Raw genomic sequence first — 17,747 nt, 5'->3', positions numbered from 1 at the left:
CTTGCCAGTATTTCAGCTATGTTCCAATGCTGCAGCATGCAGCTATATTGCTTGAACTATCCCCTTTCTCATCGTATGCAGAGATGGTCAGATGGATTTTCTTGAAAGCCACATTTTGATTTGGCCTAGTTTGCCCAGAATGCAATATAAGGCACAGTATTTTACTGTTCGGGGTACTGTAGGGCTGCCTAGGAGAGAGAAGAAAATTTGTTGCACAGGCACAATGCAAGAAACAAAAGTACAAAATGTGCAAAAATCTCAATTTTTTTTCCCTGTACTGTGGTCTGACAGATAAAAGCTGCACAGGTTTTTAGGTTTGTGAACTTCTGCAATTAACCAATGCCAACAGTATACAATCAAATGAGAGCACAAAAATGTGCCTCAGGATTTCGCAATTAAAATGGTCTTCCGTGTTGCCATTTCAGCAATGTTAAATTTAGCAGCCTTCTTGTCCATTCAGCAACATTTTTAGTGATCTGATGGAACCATTGGCAACATATTGGCGACTTCGAAGTTAAAGGCACATTAAGGCAGATATTAAGTCACTGTGGACTGTTAAACTACCATTCCAGAAACCATGCAGCACTTGTTCCATGCCAAGAAAAAAAAAATACTTGGTTCCAGAGAAAATTGCTACAGGAGGGGCCACATTCCTCAGTGCAATTCAAATTGCCCGCCACGAGTGAGGCGATGTGGCGCTACATATGTCATCGCCACCCTTTACTGCTATCTGTGTGTAAAAAAAAAAAAAGGTGCCCGAAGACCAGTGCTATGTTTTTCTTTTTTTTTTTTTTTTTTTTTTTTGGGTGGGGGGAGATCTCTGGCCGATCTAGAGCAATCTCTCCAGGTGGCCATAGATGTAACGGAAGAGTTTCTTGCATGCACAGGTCTCAAGCTGTCACCGACCAAATCCGAACTCCTCCTCTACAGACAGTCGAGGCAGGGCGTTAGGAACCTCGAGCCTCTGGAAACGCTGCCAGTCGAAATTACAACACGAGAAGGGCACCCCATTCCGAGGGTGAACTCCATCAAAATTTTAGGACTTTTAATCAACGCCAAGGGCTATAATGCAGAAGCTCTAAACAAGCTGGGTGCGCAGGCGAAAAATATAGACTCATAACTAGAATCGCAAGCAAAAAGGGGGGGAACTCTAGGAGGACAACCTACTCAGGGTCTTCCAAGCTTTCTTCATCAGTCATATTACTTATATGGCTCCGTACCTCAAATGGAGCAGAAGCTAAAAGAACACTCGACACGCTCATCAGGTCCGGCGTCAAAAGAATACTCCATATTCCACAATCCGCTAGCACGGTAAAACTACTTGAACTCGGAATTCACAATACCACAGACGAATGAATTGGAGCACAGTTTATTGCACAGATCTCCAGGCTTTCATCAACTAAGCCGGGAATTAATATTCTTGATGAAGCTGGTCTACTCCCTATACAGGCACCGCTGGACAGACACCCTCTGTCTAAATTAGTCCAGGAAGGTATAAAGGTTGAGCACGTACCGAGGAACATTCACCCAATATATAGCGAAGGTCGCAGAAGAGTTCGGGCTAGAACCATCCTTCACCCACCGTGGTTGCTCAGTGGCTATGGTGTTCGGCTGCTGAGCACGAGGTCGCGGGATCGAATCCCAGCCACGGCGGCCGCATTTCGATGGGGGCGAAATGCGAAAACACCCGTGAACTTAGATTTAGGTGCACGTTAAAGAACCCCAGGTGGTCGAAATTTCCGGAGTCCTCCACTACGGCGTGCCTCATAATCAGAAAGTGGTTTTGGCACGTAAAACCCCATAATTTAATTTTAGAACCATCCTTCGACGAATAGATCCTTACGGGGCAGATGCATTCTTCGTCGATGCCGCCAAATGTGGCAGCGAAGACAGGTTTGCAGTCTCTGTCGCTGATGCGCGCGGAACACTTATCAGCGCCGCGTCAATCTACACTAAACACACGAATGAGGTGGAGGAAACCGCGATAGCCTTGGCTCTTCAAGCCACAGAAGGCCCGACGACTATTTTCTCCGACTCGCGCATGGCGGTCAGGGCTTTCTCGTCTGCTCTAGTTTCTAAACACGCAGCCGGCATAGTCAACAGATCATTTCGTGTTAGTACGGGAGAAGAACCTAGAGATCATACCATAGCGTGGTTCCCGGCCCACGTGAACGATCTAACCAACCAAGTGGGTTGCAACTCTAACAAGCGGGCCAACTGCATGGCGCGTGAATTCACAAAATGCGCCCGAGCTAACGGTCTGGCTCTCCCACAAGATTTCAAAGATCATCTTACCACCTTTCACGAAATTACGTCGCATTACAGACACAGCAGGAGGAAATTCCCTGCCCCCAGCCTGAAATTTAACAGGGCTCAGGCCGTTACTTTCAGGCTCCTACAGACCAGGTCCTACCTCACCCCCAGTGCGCTTCGTTGGATAGACCCGAACTTCCCGCAGTCGTGCTCCAAATGCGGTCATGCATGCTGCTCCTTCGACCACATGCTCAGGCTGTGCCCGTACAACGCGGACTCTGACCTTCAATACAAGTCCAAGTGGGATGCCTTGCTGACGAGCTCGGATTTCATGAACCAACTACAGGCCGTCCAGAGGGCCCACGATGTCGTGGAGAGTCGCCACCTCCCTGTCCCATTGTGGGTGGAGCCACCAACTTGATTGGGGAGCCTTTGGTTCCCCCCAATCAAGTTCCTCAGGTCACTCTAATAAACTTCTTGTCACTGTCACTGGGTAAAAGTCGAAAGTGTGGCCAAAAACCAATCCAAACAGAGCTATGACGCACATGGGTAGGATCCAAAACTTCGCATGGATGGGACAATTCCTTGTCTATGTAATTGGTCTTCATAGAATGCCGGCTTGCCAGTGTCGTAAACATGAACAGCCCGGTTAGTGGTGCCATAGTGTGGTGCAATTTAACCTTAGGATAGTTTTTGCAGTAACTGAACATATGCTACTTATTTGTTGGTGTAGAGTCTGCACTGATAGCAATCTACAGCAGGTGGTCCATTTTGTGATATTACTTAAACAAGACTACCCATGTAACGCTATGTTTCACGTGTTGTCTGTCAGTCTGACAAGATGTTGGTATCAGTGTTGTTACTGCCTTCCACATTTGCTGTAACCCGGTAAAGAGCAGATAAGCTAAAACTGCAGTACGAACTTTGCAAACCAGCAAAACCACCACTACGTGTTGCTGAAACTACCAAAATGTGCAAGTGCGGGTGGTGCGGGATTGAGCGAAAACAAAACGTTTCAGCTTTTGGCCACCCACATCATTGTCAAGAGTAACGTCAATTAGTTCTTTTTCCTAAGAATCAAGCACATGTGGAAAACTGGCATTTTCTTCCATCTTGTAATGCAATGCAGTGAACTTTCTTTTACTAGTGGCCGAGTACTAGTTGCACAATTATATATAATGCGGTGTTACATCATCATTGGGGTATTACTAGAATGTCCCGGTAGTCTTTAGTTGTCCTACATTTACCTCAATTTCTCACTTACTAAAGCTCTGTTCTCAATAATATTGATGCCTTAGACATTTATGAGCATTAATATATCACTTTAGCTTCAATATTTGCCTTTAGTGTCCCTTCAAAAAAGTTGCTTCGTAAATGGCTTTGTAGAACACACTTTATTAATCAAAAGCGATAAGCAGGCAGGCGAGATAGGCCCTACGATGCATTGACTCAGCATGATGAAGCGATGGTGGTCTTAACCGAGAGGACGTAAGCTGCAGTTTTGCGCCAAGAGAAACGGGCTTGCCATTGTTCTCACAAAATACACGTTTATTTATTATTTACCAAGTCCATTAGAATGGTTCCTAATCCTGCGGGTGCTGCTGGTTCAGTGAAGATGTTCAATCGATGGTTGTTTGCAAGCATAGCAGTAAACTGAATTATCAAAAACTTTTTGTAATAAATTTTATGGCAAGACCTAAAATGCAGTAGGTGAATAAGATGGAGAAACTGTAGAAGAGCATACATACCAGGGCTCAGTGTGAGAATCTGATTGGATTGCCTTTGTTTTTTGCATGGAGCTCCGTACACCATGGTATCTGACCTGTATAAATGTCACATAATTATCGTCGTCACATTAACATGAGCAAACGCATGTCATGAAATGCAGTTCTTTCATGAAGGCTGAAAGAAAAATTGCAGGCATGAGGAAAGCAAGGTGTGTTTTCAGTATAGGAAAATTGAGGTACTCATGTTATTCAAAATTATTTAACAGTGCTAGATCTACAACTTCACAATTTCAAGGCTGATGCAACATTACAGCTGCCATGTCAATGTTTCTGGTGCAGAAGGTTGGTGGGAGAGGGGCCTTTTTCTCTGCTAAACTTTTTGACAAACATTGACAGCTATGCACAATTTACTATCCTAACATTGTACTTTGTTAAATTAAGCTCATCATTCATTGTTTTGTAAAATAGTAAAATAAAAAAACCCTCTGCTACACCTTGCTAGTAAATTCACTGCAAGTTGATCACCTGGACACACTAGACGGACGTGAAATGTTTCGGTACATGGCATTACGTCATGTTAGCCTATATTATAGTGTTCAAAAACAGCTACATGTAAAATTCACTTGGCTGTTTTTGCGACTGCGAAAAAATGTAGCGAAAATTTCGCGACTTTGTTGGCTCAAGTTAGGATGCGTGTGAACGCTGAGAAACACGTGGCAGTCGGGCTGCTCTCCCGTGCTTCATTATGGACACACTTTGCCATCTAGTGACCTTGCCGAGAAGTCTGCGCATGGCCTCAGAGACGAGAAGCTTCGCACGTCGGTGCGTGTGAACACCGAGAATTGTTCCCTCACTTGCCGCACACCCAATGTCGATGTGAAAGTGGTTCGTTGGAGAGCGGCAGATATGTACACATTTCCACATACTTGGGCACCTAAGTTTGTCGACGGTTGGTTTCGAATCCTACTCCCTCAGCACAGCAGCCCGATGCACTACCCATTCGACCATGGACTACCCAGTGACCCAGGTAGGCAGGAAAACAGTTAGATAGGAACAAGCATACATATAAACATCGATAGATAGCCCCCGGAATGTGTGTGAACTACTGTAAGAATGCTAACACATTAAAAAGTTGGCAATATTGGTGATTTATCAAGTTGGCACCTCCTTTTGATTTTTAAAGGATGCAATGTTAATGTTTCCTAGTGATGCTGCATGTTACGGACAGATAACTAGCATGACTTGGCATTTTAATTGACTTCTCATAAAAGGGCATATTTAGTGTTTTTCCTTTTGTGTGGTAAACCCCATCATGCTTTCATTTCTGAATGTGTGTTGCCAAAGTGGTGCCATGATACACAAAGTGCCACCTTTTCCCTGCACTTAAGTCTGTCTAAATTGTGTGAGGATTTCCTATATAGATGAGCAGCTAGCTCTCTACACAGTAAACGTTAACACTTTTCAAGAGTCCTTTCCACTAAGCTGTGGTGGCTTATCAAGTAGAAACAAATGCTATCGAGTCTGTACACTTTTCAGGAGCAACCATGAACCAGTGCCAATCACTGCAACCTATTATGTAAGGTGCCCTCAACACGGGGAAAGTTGCCTCTCGCCGGTGCACTTCAGCAACACTAGCTTTTGTGGGATTTCTCGAGATGAGCAGCGTGATGTATTACATATTTTTTTGTTATATTGAGAGACAGTGCAGCGTGCATGATATTTCCGCCTTTCTGTGCTTTTGAAAGCAGGTAATACGTCATTAAAAGAGGGCATTGTAGTGGTACAATTCGGTAAATACAGGCAGACAGATACGATCAGTGGATATACACGAAAATGTAAACATAAGATTTGGTGTAGTGTAGGCTGCATCAATGTATGCTGCAGAAATAAGAAAAGCAACATGTTTGGCAACAGGTGCCTCTTGCAGGAAACAGCCCAATGAAATAGATTCAAAAAGACCCATATTGGTGCCGACTTGCAACTGGATTGGACACTGGTCAACATATGTACCACACTAATGGCACAGGCACTCATGAAAAGAAACTACAATAGGAAAACGAATTTCACATCTGAGAAAGCCATGAATGAGCATATAGGCAGTGCAGTACTATAGGGCCTTGTAACTGCCAGCTTTAATACACGTTATAAACTTTTATGAAAAACTGATTCTGTTCATGAAAATATTTTTATGTTGAAGGATGGGGGAAAACAATATATTGAAGAAATGCGTACAGGAAAGAAATTGCAATGGTACCTGCACCACCCTTTTGAGGTAATGCAAGGTACTAAACAGCGGGATATTTGCTTCAACAATTTTATGCAGACAACTTCCTGAAGGAGGCTAAATTGGCAATGTCAGTGAAAAAGTCACTGTTCTCTAAAAACACTACTGCTTCTAAGTCTCTGCTGTGCCTAGCTTGCTGGTTCTTATGTGCGTGTGCAATTACTTGTCTGTTAAATCCTTTTTTTTGTGATCACATTTATTGTCTTTTCCAGGGAAACTTGCGTTTGTATATCTAACGAAACAGCACCTGCTCGTAGGGGTGCTCAAAGCTTGTACATCATGGATATCCGATGCAGCCGGGCGCCACCTGCGGTATCCAAATAGTTGCGGTAACCAGATCACTTGTTGCTGGACATGAGGAGGAGAGGCGTGCAGCAGTGAGCAGCAGCAGTGCACCAGCATGTGTGTCACTCAAGGTCAAACCACCAGAATCCCTGTGCAGTTGCTCCACATGTGGCTCCACATAGTGCAATGATATCATACTAGCAGATTTTGTGCCAGCACTGCTCGGTTGCAATGCTCCTTGCGCTTCCTGTGCGCTCATTAGGTGCAGTGTTGAAAATTCCAGTTCTGCGTGCATCAGCACCTCTTTGCTTCAATTGAATTTCTCCAGCTGCCTGCGCACTCCTTTGGTGCAGCGTGTGTGACCTATTCACCTGTGTCATAAGAAGCCAACAAACACTGACACCAAGGACAACATAGGGGAAATTACTTGTGCTTAATAAATCGGATAATGAAATAATAAATTAATGGAAAGTGAATGAATAAACAACTTGCCGCAGGTGGGGAACGATCCCACAACCTTCGCATCCACTTTCATCTCCATTAATTTATCATTTGATTTATTAAGCACAAGTAATTTTCCCTATGTTGTCCTTGGTGCCAGTGTTTGTTGGCTTCTTATGATACGACTAATAAAAACCGGGCCCCTCAGTTAAGCCCCTTTCTTCTCGTCTACTCACTTGTGGTTACACAAGCTATTGCTGATTTTGACAATCAGCTCCGATCGTTTCAGTGCAATTTTTAACCGAGTATTGTACTTGTACGTGCACTAGCATCTGAGTGATGGTGCCACACTTTCGCTTCTTCACATCCACTGCACCCACACACCACTAGAGGTGTCATGTGCTGGTGCATGCAAGTGGACAATGTGGTGTTGGTAGAGCCATAAGTTATCTTAGCTTTCAAAAGTAAAGAAAACGATACATTGTACGTGAGCTTTCTTTGTTCCCAAGATCGTCGTTTGCAGAAGAGTTTTCGCAATACCAAAAGCAGATAATTGTTCTTCACTTACCAGCTCTGTCCTCAGCTTCTCGGCATTAGAATCTTCAATTTTGTCTTGACTCATAAGACCTATACTCTATTTCATACATAGCACATAGCAGGCAACTCTGTGGAAGCTATGAAAGTACTGAGATCATTGAAGTCTCAGCTCGTGTGTTTCACAGTACAGTTGTTCTTGATTTGCAATGCTTTCTAAAGAATAAACTACTTCACATATTATGACTACAACTTGTTGATGCAAGGTTGTGATAAAAAGAGGCGTAGGCATGATGAAAACTTAGTCTGACACACCCAAAACATCTGTTCCACAGTGCTGGCCCTCAGCACTTTCCCAGAGAGCTGTCTCGGAACAGTGGCATGCCCACAAAATTAGTGCTGGCAGTTGTGAACTTCTGCTTCACGTCTTCGCCCATACTCTACCGTGTGATGCAGCAGGCTCACACATGTACGCTTTCATTGAGCAACCGTGACGGAGAGTACAATGAACACAGAGGAAACAATAATGACGATGTTCTTTTGATGCTATCTTATGAATGCTTACAGGAGCAACACTATTATAGAAGTCTCCAAAATTGATAGCAGGAACAGAGCATGTTGGCAGTGAATATGGTTACAGTACGAGTGTTCTTAACAAAGTGAATTGAACATAATCACCGAGATGAGTCTGCAATTTTTTAACATGGTATGCGTGCTGACATGGTTTACGAACTCCTGCCATTCATTCGTCAGGCATGTACAAGGCCAGATGGGAAGCTCATAGCTAGTCCCATTGTCAACAGTGGTGCCTCCTTGGCAAGTGAAGTCCTTGATTGACATCAGCTTTTGAGGTGGGACCCAGATATGCATGCCAAAGCGTCTGTAAATGTTGCCGAGACGCAGTGCTGGCACCTCTGATGTTCTCTGTGTTCAGAAAACCCTCCGCTTGTGCCTCTCGTGCAGCCATGTGCTTTTTCAAATGGGCGTTTTTCTTCTTTTTTTTTTGTGCCATAATCCTTTGCTGGCCTTTTCCTTGTGATGACACCTTGTTTGGTAAACAGCCTCTCAAACCTGTTGCAAGAGTACATTTGCCTGGACCAAGTAGTCATAGGGGACCTAGATCATCAGGATAGTACAAAAAAATGGGACGGAAAAGTATACAATCAGTACATCCTAACAGTTTTAAGCTGCAGAGCTGATACTTGGCGAATAGCACAGAATCTTGAAAAGAAACATACCGTGCAATGAGCAGTGTAGTTGACTATGGTAGGCTTAAGTTTGAAAGAGAAGAACTGTACATGTACACTACATATTAGACATCAAATGAGAGTAGCTGATATAGTGGTAAAGAGTAAGAGAAGTGGAGTTCAGCAGGTTATGCAATGGTTAGAACAGATAATCTTATTTTAACATGTGCCAAAGGAAGGGACAGTCGAGGGCAGCAGAGGCCATGGTGGCATGGTATTGAGAAACTTGCACTTATAGTATGGAATTGGTACTAGGCAGGGTAGTTAGAGATCGCTGTTACCTTATAGTTCTCTGTACAAGAGTGATGCAAGAGTGATGCAAGTTTTAAAAGTTGTACGAAATTCATCACAACTCATTTTTTTTTTATGTTTGAATGTATTTTTGACTGTACAGCACCTTGAACAATCAGCTCCTTGCTCACCACCGTTTCCCATTTTCTTTTTAACTCTTTGTTTTATTTATTTAGACCAAAAGTGACCTTATTTTTTTAGGGCTTATTTCTAACTTCACTCCATTGAAAACCCTTCTAAAGCTTTTTCAACCAATTTGCTTCATGTTTTAAACATGAAAATGCTGCACCACTGTCGAGCCAAGTCAATGTCATCTTTGCTTTCTGAATAATCACTTTCAGTAGAAGTGATGAGAAGACTATCATCATCTATTTCGCTCGAAGAACAAAACTCTAGTGCATTGCTTTCACTCTCGCTTTCACTGTCAGAGTCAAGCAGTGGCTTTTCTTTTGCACGTGCAACTGTCGTGCAAGCTGTCAGTGGCAGACGCCATCATTCCGAATCTGCTAAAAGGCGGAAGAAGCGTGCGATTCCAAAAACATGGTCTTTGAGCGCTGACAAAGTGCCGCTATCCATGTAGTAGACAACAAAGACTGCAATAAACTTGCCCCTCCAGCGCTGACAAAAGGGCTGCCATCTATGTTGTAGGACATGGACTGAATCAACGCAGCCTTCGAGGCATTGAAAAAGTCCCGACATCTATGTAGTAAAACAAAACACTGTGCCAGAACCCATCTTGTGATGACTGTCGACAGTACTGTGTTATTATTGAATTAATATGACAACACAATTATTGCCACCATCGAAACAAGTTATGTATTAGGCATGTAGTGCAGCGGGACTCCTCTTTCGCACTTGCCCAAGAACACACAGCATAATCTAGTGCTGCTGCAGCGAAGCCTGCATGCGGTCTCCGAAATGCATGGCGCGCCGGTGAGTGGCAAATGCTGACAAATGCGTCATGCCGAAAAGTCTTGCACAAAATACTAGAATGAAAAGCATGTACAGCATACCTGAGTAACTCAAGCAGGCTAGGTGGACTATTTGTCACCAGCCCGTTTCAAAGGAGATGCCAATAAGTTATCAACATCATCGTGTGGCCTCCGATAGGGTAGGTGTGGTACACTGGTGCCTGTGAACACCAAAACTCATCCCCTCGCTTGCCGCACATTCGCTGGCACATACTCAGTGACCCAAGTAGGCGAGATGTTCATTAACGAGCGGCACATACCCAATGCATTTGTGATTCAGCCTGCTAATGCATTGGGTTGCTGTCCTTGAGGAGCCCTTGTGATGTGGGTTCGATTCCGCTCAGGATCAAATAAATTTAAGAAATCTTTTTCGTAATTCTACAGTGGCACATACATAGTTACCCAAGTTGGCATCAGATGTTCATTGAAGAGCGGCACACACCTAATGGCACATACCCAGTGATCCAAGTTGGCTTTGAAGAGGTTCACTGGAGACCAGCACAGACCAAGTGGCACATACCCAGTACTCAAAGTCTGCGTCATAAAGTTTCTTTGAACAGCAATACCTACCCAGTCCCACATCCAGAGTGACCCCTGTTGGCGTGAAAGAGCAGACCAATCGGAGCATGCGCCAGGGGAGGAGAGGGATATAGGAGCAGGTGCTTTGCTGGCGTGCCCTTTCACCCTATGGATTCTGCTCGGCGCAAGTGGCAGTGGGAGCTCGCACAAGAGCAGCAGCGCCGATGTCGCACAAATCCCGAGCTTCGAGAACGAGAAGCGCAAGCAAAGTGCCAGCGGAGGGAAGCCGCTACCGCCACGGATTGAGAACGGGAAGCGAAAGCCAAGCGCTGGTGGAGGCAAGCCAACCACCACTTTTAAGAGAAGGCAATTCAAGCAAAGCACCAGGAGAGGCAAGCTAACCCCCAACTTCGAGTAGGAGGCCAAGCAAAGATGTCGACGTGGAGAGATTTCTCCCACGGAGGGTGCCGATGGACGGTTCAAAAGAGAATTCCTCGACCATGAGTGCAGTCACAGCAGCAAGGTGTGCAATAGACTGTGGTTTGATCACAACCTCACGCAATTGAAGAGTCTGCACAATTCGGAACCAAAGCTCGAATCTAGCAAAATGACGACGAGACGAAAGACTTTCATGAAAATCACACTAAACACAAGTTCAAACTTGAGAAAATGACCACCAGCTTCGCTGTTTTGACACCTTTCACTGCATGGAACTGGCTTTACTTTTTATTGAGACAATCCCTAGCACAGAACATTAAAAAAAGGGTGCACGAGAAGAGCAACTGAACATATATACTTAACACAACTTCTTGTCTTCTTTCTTTGTGAGGCTGTGCACACTTATGTGAAATTTGCCTGAAAATAAAATTTTCTTTCCAGTCGATGCCAGGTGTTTATCGAAGCCTACTCCTTGCCTTAATTCAATAGTAACCAACTATAGGAGCTGCAAATATAGCAAACTTAATAAAATTTTGCAGTTTTTTAGCTGCTTTTGGTAGCTTCTTGCTCAAGCTTTTAGTAGCTTGTTGCTTGGTTAAGTTTCTAGTCGGGTGGTGCAGTGCACAGATATTTACTTGAGTGGCAGGACAAGCTCCATGTTTAAGATCCACAGAGTAATATTGCAGGAGGCAACTCTAACAGAGCAAGCACTGCTTTCGTCCAAAAATGTGGCAGCAAGCAAGGCAGATGTTGTCATGTAGTGTAATTGTTATATTTTAATGAGCATGCATAAAAGAAACAAAAGTGGAAACATGTGGTTCTAAGCCCTATGGTTACAGCCTCTGTTTATACTGCTAATATTAAAGTTTTTGATCAGGGGATGCAAGAAACTTGTGTACCCAATGACCTAATGTTTCCTTGAGTTATGCTGGGACCCATGCGGCATACAAGTTTCTTGCATTATTGCTATTTTCATTGCAAAGAACCAATACCACAGTAAGCCTCTCATCAACCTGTATTAACGCTAAAATGTTAGCAACTTTAAAGCACTTCAGCTGCCATTTTGCATAAGAAGTGTATGGTTTTCAAAGCACTTTACTGCACTGTTGGCCACTTGACCTATGCTTCCATGCCTTACTTCTTGCCATTTAGCTTGTTCTCTTGAGGTGTTGCGAAGTTTTTCTATGCTGTAAAATTAGTGTGACCGTCTTATACAGCGCACTTTTGATCGCGATCAAGCGCGATCCAGATCGAATTCCTCATTCGCGATTGGTTTCTTTGCGCAAGCTGCGCGAGGGAGCCAATCGGGATGAGAACTTAGATCCGGATCGAACTTAACCGCGATAGAAAGTGGCCGTGTGACACCAGTATTAATAAATTTGTCAATGCCATTCTAAAACTGTTAGTTCTAAGAGTGTAACATTCGGCACATTTAGTATTGCTTCAGCGCAATAGGCATGTTCTTTGATGACATCATTTAGCATGTGAAAATACCGGCGAGCGGAGTCTTCAGGAGAGCACCTGAGATTAAAATAAAGCGGGCGGCGCAGGATCTCCAACAGGGCACCCAAGGAGCAGCGTGGATACCAAAGCTGGAACGGGTACTTAATTGCGCAAATTCTCTTTCCTTCATAGCGATACAATATTTGCTTCACCGCACTACACAAGTGTATTGCGATGAAGCCATTATAGAGCCTTGTCACGTGTACATTTATTGCCACAAAGCTCAGCATCTATTTTTTGTGCCCTTAGTTTTAGCAATGCAGTGTCAATAATCAAAAGCATCTACTTCGATCGTGCCCAGTGCGTAAAATTCGGGTAGATCAAGTGAGGTCATTGACTCATTTATACATACAGCTCTGTCACAGCACTACGCGAGCATTGCCGTTAAGCTCGCGGCAAAAGTAAATCGCATGAATGCACGGACAGCACTGTAGTGTTTAAGGCAAATGAATTAAAACATGTGCTGCCTCAATCATATCACGAACACGTGAACAGAAGTTGAGCATTTAGTTACGTGACTTAAGTCGTGGCCAGCAACAAACGCCGTGAAGGCGCATTTGTGATGTATTGTCAGAACCACCGGAGCTATTCTATGCACAGGAGCCTTCAGAAACACCGGTCACACACTACGAGAGTTCACCTAGGCCAGAAACCGCTCAGCGCACATTGCACGGCTTCTATGCCCCCAAGAAACAAAATCGTGCACAGACGCCACAGACGAGAAATCACAGGTTGAGTCATACAACGCTGAAGAACGCGCGCTCCCTTCGACTAGTGCTTCAACGCGCCAAGGACGTGCCTTCCTCCATGGACGGACCAAGACATGCCAAGGCCGGCATGTGGGGCGAGGGATGGCATCGCATGGCCAAGGCACAGAACACCTAGATGAAGGACCGAGGCATGCCAAGGATGGCGCCACCACCGCAGTTCACAAGAGTCCTCAAGAGCATAGATTTTTATAGAAAACTCTATGCTCAAGAGTCCCTAGGCATGTCCCTAGGCAATTCTCTCCTTAAGTGCCTAGGGAGGTCACGTGATATTTAATGGCTGCTTCTACAGGCACACAAACGCACGCAGCTGTTTAGCCATCATTTAGCCGGTTCAACCTGTGGTTTTGCTTTTGAAATGTGCCTTTGGGTACGCTTTGTTCGCGAGCTGTTCTGACCAACTTTTGGGCAACCTAAGGTATTTACTTTTTGATTGCTGGATATGTCTGAACGAATGGTGTTTATGTCATGGGTATTGCGCTACGATTGAGCTCTCCTATTGCTTATTTGCGTTATGTGGGTGTGCCTGTGGACGCTTTTAGGAACTGTACTAAAGTTTGTGTTGTGCTGTAACCTTTTCGCTATGAGAGGAGCATAAAAATAAAGGCATCGTCCCTACAAGGGTTACGTGTCAGCTTCGCAATGCGAGAAGATGCTGTTAGGTTTCTCAACATTGGATTAAGCATACACGGTGACAGTAGGTCAATGCAAACAGGCACATTTCTGTTAGTAGTAGGCAGGTGTGAGTACATGCGTCTTGGATCTTCGATGGTCTTGGCTACTGTAAGCAGGATAATACTTGAATAAGTTTGCACAACGCCTTCGTTTCGTATATCCGTCTTTGAAATGAGTGTACAGCTACAGTAGATACGACTGAGGGCGGGCAACCCAACCATCAACCATCCTTCATGATAGGGGACCTTGCTCGGGATCTTTCGAAAATGAGTTGGTGGCACCGCACTTATCAAGCTCGCGGTCGGCATCGAACCGCGTTCGAGAACCTATACATTCTATCAGTGCTGATGTTAGGGATAGTCCTCCTGTATAGCAGCAATTCTAGGTCCTCAAAACTTCAATTATAAAGCGGCTTTGGTATTTCAGCTCGTGCACGTAGATCTCTGTGATAACCATTTCTGAGGGTATTAAGCTGATCAAAAGTAATGTCCATTTAGGAAACAGCATTCTTCGCACGTCTCAGCAAGCCCTTTTGGCCTTGTAAGATGCCCGAAGTTCATTAACGTAGTAAAATCGTTAAACGTTGTCACTTATTTCAACCTCCAGTTTGCATAAAACTGCATCATTAGGAAACATTACTTCCATCAGACCGAAACTCGAGTCTGCTTCTTTAATTTGGGACCCTCACTTTTTTACACTTGTATCCACACTTGAACCCATCCAAAACCGGTCAGCTTGTTTCAGTGCTGTGAACTATCCTCGTGCTGCCAGTATTACTGCAATAAAGTTCTCGTGACCTCCCTAACCTTCCTTACAGTTGAAAATTAGCCCGGTTATGTCTTTTCCATAACATGTTCTTTATCGGCCCTGAGCTGAAGTACATCTCGTTCTCTCTTCCCTGCTGCATTTCATCTCGTGTCAGCCATCGTTGAAATGTCCAAGTGCCATTTTGCCAGATCAACATTTACTTCCATGCGTTCATGCCAAAGACACAATCTGAATGTAATTGCCTTCATCGCCGGCAACCCTGATCACCCTTCCTTCAAGACTGCCATTTTGAAAACGCTTTAACTCTCACTCCTCTCTGTAACACCGTGATGGCATTGAGATTATTTAAATAAAAAAAATTCTTGATGGTAAGGTTTGCAAATGGGTGTCTTGTTAATTCCAAGTGGATCCTAAGAGGCAATCGCCACTTGGCCAGCAATAGCTTTTAGCCCATTTGCTTATTCTTGACTTCAGGTATTACAGTGGTGCCACCAGGGCAGGAACAATCTAAAGATTGTATTCCATTTCTATTCCTTTATGTGCTTCTTTGGCTTGACAAGCGCGCCATCTACATTAACACCAGAGTTTGCCGCTCCAGAGTGGTGGATGATAGGAATGGAATAAATCTAGCAAAAAAAATTGTTGCTGAGACCAAGGTCTGTCAGACAATTGACATAAACATCATTGGAAGGGTTGACAAAAATTACAGCTTGCAATTTGTGTTCTGTAGGCACAACTGAATTCTCCACTAAAGATCCCTATGACAGGTTACATTTGCTTGAGCTACATGACTGGAATCCTTCTGATTGTGGTGGAAACATTTACTGACCTCTCTGGCCTTAGATCACCCAAGTGTGTGCTGCTTCATGGATGGTGGCTCACTGTTCGTTTCGCTGAGACTTCAATAAATGTCACCACTATCTAGACCACACTATTCCCATGCTGTGGACGCATGTGCACTTACAGTGTTCTTTATACAATAATTTTACAAACGTGTTTTACGAAAACGTCGGGTGGGAAGTGCGAGCGAACTATGTTCTGGGTGAGTCTGGGAGTGTCACTAGGGTTTGCAGCTTGGGGTCGGCAGGTAAGTGCACATTTTTGTTTTCAAAAGTCGTAACAGTCTCTAGAATTCATAATTCAGACCACCTCTTTCACAAGTGTCTGTGATTTCAGAAAACTTAAAATACAGTCAAGCCTGCTTCACTGAACTTTGTAATGCAAAATGTGCTCACTGTACAAGAAGTTCATTATAATTGCACTTTCCTTTAAAAAATATGTCAAAGAACCAGCCAGGTTAAGAATCATAAGGACTTGCTTCTTGAAAATAATCTACATGGAATTTACCGTTTGAAACTAGGCCCAATTATTTGTCAGGTTTGTCTGGTTATTAGCATGTTTGCTAGCATGCCACTGTGGCATGGTAATGTTCTTTTTCAAATTATAACCTTGATTGTGAAGCCTCACTCTATGTAGGTATTGCTTAGCTTTTGTTTTTGGCTAAATTATACCCTAGGTTACCCTCTATATTATGAATAGAGTGAATTTCTTAGGTGCTCTCAATACTTGTAGTCACACTGTAATGACACGGGATCCATGTCGTCATATAAGTAAAAAGGAAATGACTCGAGGCTTCTTGAGAGTTGGAAAAAAGTAATAAGCAATGCCTAGACGACCACAGAGTCCCTCTTAAGGTACTTGGTATGCTGTGCAAGGAAGGATATTTAGAGAGATCTGAAACAGTGCACTCAATATCACTGATACCACTTTCCTGTAAATCTAACATTCTTTCCAGCCATATTTGAATTGTGTGCTTTTGTATTTCCATGACTGGCTTGCTTTACATATGATCCGTGCCTCAGATTCCACTCATTCTAATAGAACTGGTGCAGTAGCTGAGTTATGATAAATGGAAAGCCTTGCATAGACTTCATGCAAGGCTTATTGGTCAATGACAAAATGTTTTTACCAAGTGAAGGTTTATTTTTAGTTTGCCTTTTATTAGTAGACTCAGCCTTATTCTATATTAATGGCATGATTTTTGCACTGTGAAGCACTGAAGTGCGGAAATAAAAAAGAATGAAGGGTTAGCGAAACAAGGACACACAGCGCTTGTGTCCTTTGTATGTGAGCACTCGCGTTTGTCCTTCTTTTGCTAACGCTCCATTCCTTTGCTTTTCATTCGGCACTTCAGCGCTTTGCACTGCAAAAATCATCACGCCACAAACTTAGACCAACTCGCACAAATCGCTATTCTTATCCATGTTCTATATGTATTAGACAGTCACCAACAAAGAGGTTTATTAGAATTAACCCAACTTTTGGGAAGTCATTTTGACTAGCTAATCAAGGATGGCTTCGGAAAGCTGCAGCAGCTTTATATATCTGGCTTACGGCCCTGGCAGTGGTTCCTTTTGGAGGCAACTATGTATAGGCATTGTATATAGGTTGGGGGTGATGCTCCCAACAAGCAAGCATTTTTGCGAGCACTTTGTGACATGTCCATTCAAATTTAAAAGAAAAATTTAGTACTAAGGCTGCTTTATGAAAAACTGGGCTTTTTATGCGGTCCAAAATTTTGTTGCAGTTAGTCCTTAATTGAGAGAGTTCGCAGTTAGCAACACTAAAAAATTTCCTTGTGGCTTCTAAATGAACTGTTGCCACTCTATATATAGGTCAGGTGATCCAGTGTGCCGTAGAAAAGGGGATCTTTGCAAATAATTTGTAAAGATCCAGGGCAGCTGGATCTAGTACAGCACCAACATACATACATACCAAGCCAAGTTTTGTAAATGACAAATCTTGCCAGGATTAATTCTGTGAAATGATGCATGGAAATGGATCCAGAGTTGGAGAACTCATGTTTTCTTTTTTTGATTTCTAGGCAGGGTGCCAGATCATCTAGCTAGCATGGTTTGTATAAGTGTACCTCACTTTGGAACAAATCTTAATCCTCTTCTGTTGTTCAGAAGTGAGCTAGTTCGTTGACCAGGTAATGCACTATGATTTGCAGCAATAAAATGGTTTATGGAAGAAATCAAACT

At 43.6% G+C, this 17,747-nt stretch overlaps 1 protein-coding gene across 2 annotated transcripts in view; it reads left to right on the top strand.

The window, feature by feature from the left end:
• The first annotated feature begins 13,520 nt into the window (after positions 1-13,520).
• Positions 13,521-17,747, top strand: part of DCTN1-p150 (dynactin subunit 1) — a 64,355-nt gene continuing 60,128 nt past the window's right edge. For both annotated transcript variants that reach the window (XM_075677368.1, XM_075677367.1), the window contains exon 1: positions 13,521-13,678. The gene's annotated coding sequence lies outside the window, so the exon portion shown is untranslated. The remainder of the gene's footprint in view (positions 13,679-17,747) is intronic.

The sequence above is a fragment of the Dermacentor variabilis genome, unplaced genomic scaffold (genome assembly GCF_050947875.1).
Source record: "Dermacentor variabilis isolate Ectoservices unplaced genomic scaffold, ASM5094787v1 scaffold_12, whole genome shotgun sequence".
Classification (NCBI taxonomy): domain Eukaryota; kingdom Metazoa; phylum Arthropoda; class Arachnida; order Ixodida; family Ixodidae; genus Dermacentor; species Dermacentor variabilis.
Note: the sequence above shows the minus strand (reverse complement) of the source record. Positions and strands in the feature narration are given on the sequence as shown.